The sequence below is a fragment of the Miniopterus schreibersii genome (assembly GCF_964146895.1).
Source record: "Miniopterus schreibersii genome assembly, chromosome: 8".
In the NCBI taxonomy this organism is placed as follows: Eukaryota; Metazoa; Chordata; class Mammalia; order Chiroptera; family Miniopteridae; genus Miniopterus; species Miniopterus schreibersii.
This window is the reverse complement of record NC_138109.1, coordinates 3,156,818-3,165,937: the sequence shown is the minus strand read 5'-3', so window position 1 is coordinate 3,165,937 and position 9,120 is coordinate 3,156,818. Positions and strand designations below refer to the sequence as shown.

The 9,120-nt window shown below is 58.8% G+C and overlaps 1 protein-coding gene across 2 annotated transcripts in view; it reads left to right on the top strand.

Moving 5' to 3' along the window:
* The first annotated feature begins 2,349 nt into the window (after positions 1-2,349).
* TMEM51 (transmembrane protein 51) overlaps positions 2,350-9,120 on the top strand; it is a 37,866-nt gene continuing 31,095 nt past the window's right edge. The window contains exon 1 of one of the 2 annotated variants that reach the window (XM_081144861.1): positions 2,350-2,565. The gene's annotated coding sequence lies outside the window, so the exon portion shown is untranslated. Of the gene's footprint in view, positions 2,566-3,470; positions 3,659-9,120 lie in introns of those variants that run through there. The other variant, XM_081144860.1, reaches the window with a different exon arrangement.

Sequence of the window (9,120 nt, the reverse complement as noted above, 5' to 3'; positions counted from 1 at the left end):
AAGGTGTTAGGATGTGAACATCTTTGGGAAGCCATTGTCCCCAGCAAAGTGATTAAGAGCAAGAGTTGACCTCAGTTCAAATCCTGGCTCCACCACTTGCTAGAAGATGCCGGTACATACGCCTCAGCTGAAAAACCGGAATAGAATATTCCTTCTAAGGCTATTGTGAGAATTACACAACACAATGCATGCAGAGTGTGTGATACATGGGGCTCAGTACTTGGTGACTGTCTTCCCCACTGCTGATTATAGTAATGGGTAACAGAGATTCCACTATTCAAAATTGCTTTCGCCCGGCCGGGCGTGGCTCGGCGGATGAGCGTCGACCTAGGATCCAGGCGATCAGGGTTCAATTCCCGGTCAGGGCACATGCCCAGGTTGCGGGCTGCAGCCGATCAATGACTCTCTCATCATTGATGTTTCTATCTCTCTCTCTCCCTCTCCTTTCCTCTCTCTGAAATCAAAGAAGATATATTAAAAAAATAAAAACGAAAAACAAAAAAGAAAATTGCTTCCTTTGGCTCTTTCTCAAGCACATATCTCAAGCCCTTGTCAGCTGACACTTAGTGGGATAGGTTGGCAGTTAAATTAAGTCAGGTTCCTCAGTGGGACACAGAGACCCTAGGAAGATTCATAGAAACTGGCCACATAGAAGGAGAGGAACTGCCGGGACAGATGACAAAGAGAAACAGGCCTCCTCTCCCAGCTTCTCAGCTTTGCCTGTGGCTCAGCTTTGGCTGAGAATTTCTCCAGCCTCTGCCCAGATTAGCCGGGGTGAGCCAGCCTCAAAGAAACAACTCTGAAGATGGTTTTCTGAGATAAACGGGACCTGCCCAACTGGGCTTGCAGCAGAACAGGGCGAATCCAGAGTCGGATGGAAAAGTACTGAAGCTCTTGGCCTCCAGGTAGGAGCTGGAGCAATTGTCTGAAGTGATTGTCCCCAGCCCAGGCCCCTCTGAGGTCGGCCTTGCAGAGCAGAAATGAAAACCAGATCCTAGTCTTATCTGAGAGCTACGTGACTGTTTCCCATCACTCCTCTGGAGCCTGGAAGGTTCCCAAATTCACTGTCTAAACAGCGTGATGTATATTCACAGATGTCAGCTAGGCATGTGTCATTGCAGGTGCCTGCTTACACAAAGGGCTCTCCCCCATCCTGTTGTTACTTGGAGCTTTCATTCATTCAAATATTTATTAAGCACCTGCAGGGAACTAGACAAAGCAACGGGCACAGGAATCCCTGTCCTCAAGGAGAGCAGGAGTGGGACTTGTAAAGAATGACCTAACTGCCCTGGCCGGCTTGGCTCGGTGGTTAGAGCGTTGGCCGTGGACTGAAGGGTGCCAGGTTTGATTCCGGCCAAGGGCACGCACCTCGGTTGTAGGCTCCGTCCCCAGCCCCAGTTGGGGCGCCTGTGGGAGGCAACCAATTGATGTTTCTCTCACATCCATGTTTCTCTCTCTCCCCTTCCCACTCTCTCTGAAAAGCAATGGGGAAAATATCCTCAGGTGAGGATATTTTATTATTATCGTAATAATAATAATAACAATAATAAAATAAAAATAATAATAAATAAAAATAATAAAATAATAATAATAAAAATAAAATAATAATAATATAATAAAAATAATAATACAATAATAATAATAATAAAAATAAAAAGAATGATATCACTGTGCAGAGAATGGGACCGAGGTGACTTCCTGGCTGGCAGGCAGGGGAAACCGGGGAGCCTTGTCCCAGGGTAGCGCATGTGCAGGCTGACAAGGAATCCGTCCAGGGCAGGGAGAGCACAGCTTCTAGAGCCAACCAACGGGGTCTGACTCCTGACCCTTCCTGGCTGTGCGACCTTGGGCAGATGACCTCACCTCTTTAAGCCTCTGCTTTCTCTTCTGTAAAGTGGGTGTGAGCAACAACAGGGGCTCCTGGGTGCCAGGGAAGTGGGTCTCTAGTAAGGATGTGAGGAACAGCAGTTATTGTTATGCTCACGGAGACTCTCTACTGTTTCCCTGAATGAATGAATGGATGAATGAATGAATGAATGAATGCCTTGCCCACCCTCAGATCACAAGACAGCCCCAAATTTGCCTTTCCATGAACAGCAGGGTCCTGTTGAGGGGTTACTGGGGGAGTTAAGAAGAAGCAATGGGGGGAAATGTTCATCACTCTGTAGGTAGCCCCCCCCCCACACACACACACACAGGGAGAGCGCACCCCGGGGCTCAGCAGTCTGGCAGCGACCTCGGGCGCATTCCACGCGGGTGTCTCATTTCTGCTCTGGACGCGGCAGGTCCCCAGTAGGAGGCGCCTTCTGTCCCCAGCTCGGTTCCCTGACGCCTGGACAGCTGCCTCTTGGCTTTGCTCAGGGTTTGAACTTCAAAGCACTGGACACTCACCAGAGAAGGGGACCCCGGCCTGACCTCTCTTGGAATTCAAACAGCCCGAGATGGAGAGAGGAGGCGGTCCACCTCCTCCCTCTGCTTAGAACCGAGGTTTTCTCGGTGGTTTGGCTGCGGTCAACCCGCCCCGTTTGGACGCCAGACCGGCACGGTTCCAGGGCAAACCTCCAGGTAAGGGCCAGAGGCGAAGGGCAGGTAAGAGGCGCCCTCGCAGGGCCGTCCACGCTCCCGGGAGCCCGGCCTCCCGCAGCCGCGCGGGGGCTCCGCCGGGCGCCCCTGAGGCCGTGGGACGGTCCCCCGCAGGACAGGCAATGCGCCCCCAGCACCGGAGCCCCCCGCACCCCGCGCGCCCCCCCGCGCGGGGGCCGCAGCCCGAAAGGGGCTCCGCCCGGCGGCCACCCGGAGGGCGCCCCGAGCCCCGGGACGGGGTGGGGAGCCGGGTCGGAGGCGCGCGCTGACGCGCTTTTAAAAACTCGCTCCCCAAACCTCCACCCACCAGTCGCCCCGCCGGGGGGCCCCGCCCGCGCCCCCGCCCGCTGAGGGCGAGAGGGACGCGGCGGCCTCCCCAGGAAGATCCGGGACGGGCCGGCGCACCTGGCGCCCAGGTGAGCGCAGGGCCAGGCGAAGGGCGGCGGCCGGGCCCTCGCGCCCGCGGTGCAGCGGGAGGTGGGGGGTCTCCCAGCTCCACTTAACCCCAAAATACCCGGACTCCCGGCCCACGACCTCCCTCCACATCCTGAGCGTCCGCTTCCCCTCCCCACCCCGTTTAGCCGACTCGACGTGGCTGGGTTGGGGAGAGGGCTTGGGCCCAGCGCCCCCCCCGGTACCCCCACAGCCGACGCGAGGGAGTGGGTGGCGCCCCCCGCAGCCTGGGCGCCGCGTCCCGGGCCTCGGGGTGGTGCGGGGGCCCGAGGGAGGGTCGGCCGGTGGGCGGTGCCTCCCGGGCTGGAGGCTGCTGGGCCGGCGCCGCCCTCGGCCCTCCGCACTCCGCGCTCCGCCTCCCGCCGTCCGTCGGTCCCTCCCTCCGTCCCTCCCTCCCGCACGCCGGCGCTCCGGGCCGCGCCTCCCGCGCTCCCATCCCGATCCCGGCCGCGCGCTGCGCCCTCTCCGCCGCCGCCTCCCTCCACCGAGACTCCCCGGAGCCCCCAGCGCCGGGATCGCAGCGCCCCGGAGGAGGCGGCCCGGGGGGCACCCGGGGGCGTGGAGCCCCCCCCCCCCAAGCCCCTGGCCGCCGGACCCAGACCGCGCTGGACCCGCCGCCCGGGTGAGTCTGCGCCGCCGCCGCGCCCGCGGAGGGACTGTGGGCTCCCGGGGAGGGAGTCCCGGGCCCGTCTCGGGCTGTCTGTCGGTCCATCCGAGAGCTTTCTGCCCCGGGTCTGGCGCCGGAAGCACTTCGCACCCCCCCCCCCCCCCCCCCCCCGGGCAGCGCCCTTCCCGTGCGGGACCCCCGCCCCCGGGCCCCGCGCCTTGGCCAGCTGGCCGGGCTGGGGAAGGCGGCGGCCTCCGGGGCCCCCTGTTGGCGGGGACAGGTGCCGGCCCCCTGGCCGGTGTTGAACCCGGGGCCTCGGCACAGGCACCTTCCCCTGGTGCTTGGAGCAGAATTTCCCAGTAGGTCCCCGCAAACCGCCCTGGCGCTGCCCGCAAGCCCCCCCCCCCCCCATCCCTTGCTCCTTTCTAGAAATCCAGGCTTCTTAGCGACTTAGATTCCAGTGTGTGTGTGTGTGTGTGTGCGCGCCACGTACTAGAAGCCAAAAGCTGAGGAGTGGGGCGTCAGCAAGTGGGGTGAACTTCAGTTTCCGCACTGTAAACTGCGAATGATACTCACCAGCTGGGGTGAGGGGGGGCCCCAGTCATGCCTGCACTTTGCAAGTACTTAGAACCCAAGTCAGACCTATAGGCTGGGCCCTGAAGGGAGGCCTGTGGCCTTGGCATTGCCAGGTCTGAAGAGGAGGGATGGTCATTTTCAGAAAGAAATCTTGTCTCACCCAGGGCCTGGGGACCGGGCAACCTGGAGGTCCATAGGTTTTCCCAGCCCCGCCCGGGCACTCCCCGCCCTGAAACAGCCTTGGGGCACCTGTGCAGCTCCAGGAAGAGCCTGCGTGACCTGGGCCAGGTCCTTCCTAGCAGCTGGGGTGGTCCAGGCACGGGGACCCCTGGCTGGGCCAGAGCGGGGTGGGGCGGGGAGGGACCCAGGTGCATGGCAGGAGAGGGATGGCCCTCCAGGGTGGCTTCTGGCTAGGGAAAGGTCGGCTCTGGGACCTGTGAACCACTTTTACACTTTGGGGACTTGTCACATAAGATCTCAGCCTAAGTTGATAGGGCCTAATGAATTGGAGCCCTTTCCCTCCAAATCTCTCTCTCCCCAGCTTGCCAGAGGTACAGGCAGAGAGGGAGAGCAGGCAGGAGAGAGGAAGGGAGGCGGCTGGCGGTGCATCTGTTTCCTACAATGTCCTGAGCTGACAGTGGGTGTTTGATTTAGATTTCCTGGGCATCTCGCAGGGCCAGCCCTGCCCCAGGGATCCAGGGCCAAGGGGCCTCAGAGAGCTCCCAGCACAGTGAGTTGTAAATGACAAGTGTCTCAGAGAGGTGGCCATATAGACAGGCCCCACCACTCCCAGGAGTTTCTCTGTGACCCGCCGTGGGCAGTCACTTTGCCTCTCTGAGCCTTGGTTTCCTCATCTGTGAAATGGGAATGATGGCCTCTTAGAGAAGGGCGGGGCATTCAGGCCAAGCACACGGCAAGCACTCATGGCGAGGAAGTTAGGTTCCGGGGCTTAAGGGAGGGCGGGGGAAAGAAAGAACCCGGGCTGAGGCGTGACAAGAGGTCCTGCTACAAAAAGAACTTCCGAGTATTAAACACTGAATTGGAGTCACTCGGGGTGACAGGGAGGAGGGTGCCTGGGCAGATGGAACAGCAAAAGCGAAGGCATGGAGGTCTGAAGGCCGTGGGTGTGGCGGGCGTGGGCACCCAGGCAGGGGTAGGGAAAGAAAAGGAATGGAGGGTCCGGCGTGAGCTGGACTGGAGGGACGGGGGTGGTCCCTGCAGGCGGGACGTCATGTACATGTCTTGGGACCATTCAGCAGATGTGGACTGAGTGCTTTCTGTACACCGGGCGTGTTCTCCCTGCTCTGTGCACACTGAACAAAGACGACACAGATTCCCTTCAGGTTCTTTAAGCCGGGGAGGCATTTGATCCCCTCGATGCGTGACAAAGATAGTTCCCGCTGCAGGCTGGCCTGCAGGTAGGGGAGGGTGGGAATGAGAAAGGGGCTGTGGACTGGGGCACCACGCGGGAGGCAGAGATCATCATGTGGTCCTTGCGTGTGACCACTGGTCAAGGGTCAGATTCGTGGACTGGGTGTGAGGCCCACACCGCCCGCCTGTCTTCTCCCAGAGAGAGGTGGTGAGCGCCTGGCACCTTGGCCCGGCCCCAGCCCCTACAGCTGTGGCTTCCTGCTCTCTGGCTCCAGAAGTCACAAGGTTCAGGAGTTTCTGTGTGTACGTGAGGGAAGGCAGAGCCAGCGGCCTGTCTCCCGTTGGTGTTTGCTCCGTCGGGGGCTCCTGTTTTACTGGGTCGCCGTTCTGGTAAATGTTCTTCCCTCCCCGTGTGGGGCTGGCTGACAGTGGCCCCCCCAAAACTCTCGGGCTGGAAGAGACTGGAGCCTGAGGAGCTTTAGCTCTGGGCTTCTCTTCCCCCGGCTCCAAATTAAGGTGGAATTCGGGGGACTGAGGAGAGTTTTCTCCCGAAGTGCCTAGAACGTTCCAGAAGCTCAGAGGCCTTCTTCTGGGGCATGGGGGCATGGCAGAGGGTCTGCTCTGGCTGCTGGCTTTTGCTTTCACTTTTGTTGTGTCTGCTCTCAAGCTGGGAGGAATCCTGGCAACCTTGACAGCTGTAAGACTGTCCGTCTCCACCTTTGCTGGGCGGTGGGCCACATACCACCCCTGACCTGCCACAGGAGGACCCTAGGATGTCTTGGGTGAAGGGCACCGCTCTTGTTTGACAAACAAAACTCAGAGAGGGAAAGAAACTTGCCCAAGGGCACACAGAAGTCAGCAGCAGAGCCAGGACTGGCATCCAGCCCTCCTGACCCCTCTGGGGTCCTCTGCCTGATCCCAGGAGGCCTGGCTGCATTCAGGCCCGAGGCTTGTTTTAGGCCGCAGTTCAGTTCAGGTGGTGGTTCTCAGCATCTCAGTCTCACTGGCCCCTTCATAGGGTCTGGCTCCTCCTCTTCGGCCAGGACAGGTGGCCCAGCTTTGCCTGGCAGTGTTTCTTTCCTCCCTTCTCCTGGATTGAGCCCTCGGCACGCTGGTTGTCCCTCCAGGGAGCTCTGGCTCCCCAAAGAAACAGGCCGCTTGTTTGGTTTTCCTTGCTTTGGGCCAGACTGCCCTGCCCCTCCCAGAGAGCCCCAAGACGCAAGCCAGAGGTGGCTCTCTGAGGGTCTCCGTGGAGGCCTCAGGCTGACCCTGGACTCCTCCCTCCCCTGAGCCCCCGGCCCGCATCTCAGGACCGTCAGGTTGGCCCTTGCCGCCTGCCCAGCATTGTTTACTTGGTCTGAGCTACTGAAAGTCTTCTTATACTCTTGCCCTGGGTTTCTCAGAATTAGCAGCCCTCAAACCTGATACCGGTCCCTTTAGCTCTTAGAAAGTGGAGCCAGAAGGGGCCTCGGCCATCAGAAATTCCAATCTGCTTATTTTACGAATGGGAAAACCGTAGGCCCCGGGCTCGCCTGGGGTCAGAGTCAGGATTCGAACCCAGGTCTCCTGATTCTGGCTTGAATCATTTTGAGGATGATTCTTTTGTTTTTTGTTGTTTTGCTTTTGTTAATCTTCACCTGAGTATATTTCTTTCATTGATTTTTTAGAGAGAGTGGAAGGAAGGGAGGGAAGGGGAGAGAGAGAGAAACGTTGATGTGAGAGAGACACATCAACTGGCTGCCTCCCAGATATGCCCTGACTGGGCTGGGGATCGAACCTGCAACCCAGGTACATTGCCCTTGACTGGGAATTGAACCCGTGACCCTTGGTGTGCGGAGGCCACTGAGCAACACCAGCCAGGGCTTGAGGATGAATCTTGGACCAAAAAAAAAAACAACCCAGAGCATTCTCCCCCTCCAAGAGCCCCTTTCTCCCCCCACACTCCATACTGCCAAATATTTCAGAGGTGTCCACAGTGACATGTCCAGAAGGAGTCAACGCTGAGGCCCTGGGAGAAAAGGGGGCACACACCAGGGACTATGTACCCTGACTTCTTTTTTTTTTTTTTTTTCAAATATATGTTTATTGGTTTCAGAGAGAGGAAGGGGGAGAGAGAGAGAGAAACATCAATGATGAGAGTCATTGATCGGCTGCCTCCTGCATGCCTCCGACTGGGGATCGAGCCCGCAACCCGGGCCTGTGCCCTGACCCGGAATCGAACCGCGATCTCCCGGATCCAGGGTCAACACTCAGCTGCTGAGCCACGCCCGGCCGGGCCCGACATTTTCAGGTTCTGTCCCTTGAGTTGGCATCACCGCGGGGAGTAAGCTAGTGGCTAAACTTGTTCGCTGCTCTTTATAATGCGCCTCTGGACAGACAGGCTTTAAAAGTTGTTTTCACCCCCCGATCACAAAAGGCGTTCGTGTTCGTTGTAGAAAACTTGGGAGGACGCTGGCACGACACGCTGGCGGCCCCTGTTGATGTGCGGGGTTTCAATTAGGGTCTTTGCTTGCCCGCTTGCTCTGCCGTTTCACGTCCTGGTTTTTTAATTCATCGCCACATCCTGCGTGTTCCCTGCGTGACAGCTCGTCGCCGCGGCTCTAACCTGCCGGCCTCCCCCTTGTCCCCCTCTGTGCTTGCTCCCTCAGACCGCTCCCGTGGCCCTAATCCTGTCCCACACCAGTGTGGGACTCGGGGGCCATCCCTCTGCACAGCCAGGGCTTCTTGGAAAAGGGCTGTGTTTATAAAATCTAAAGCAAAACCGGTTCTCCGTGAGCCTCTTAGGTTGGAAGACGTCAGCCATCGGGAGGGATGGATGTGACCAAAGATTGTCCAGAGGGAGGGGAGACGGCGCCGTTCCTTCTGGGGTTTTGCGGTGTTGGTTTTACCCCAGCCAGGCATTCCCAGCCCACTTCACCCCTGGCCCCGAACCTCCCCAGGATCAGGCATCGGGGTGGCAAGCGTGGCTGCAAACCCTGCCTCTTACAGAACAGGTGTTTCAGTGGCAAAGATGTGCCGAGAATTTATTCCCTACTCACGTGACGAGTCTGGTCACTCCACCGAGGGGACAGGGTCTCCTGGCATCTCTCATCCCCTGGCAGGGCCCTGGCTTTGTTAGCACCGTGTAAATTGTCCGTGCAAGAAGCCATCTCGGAGGTTCCCTGGGCTAGTGTGTATAGACTTCGGGCAGCGGCTTATTAGTGAGTTTTTAAATCAGACGAGTGGTCTCCCACTGCCTTTCCAAAAGTGAAATAGAACAAAGTAGACCCGAAAACGGTGCGTTTTCCGTCACTGGAGAACTCCAGTAGCACTGTCATCTCCGTTACGTGTAGGTGGCGAGTCACCAGAAACGTGCGGGGGCGGGCAAAGGTGCGTTTACCGTTGTGAGTACGCAAAACACGGAGGACTTGCGGTGGCCCGGGGCAGTGGGGCTCCTGCCCGGAGCAGGGACCTGGCCCGTGGAGCTCGCTGAACTGGGACCCCTGCTAGAAGACAAGGGCGGGGGGGGGTTGCCAGCCAACCCGCTGAAG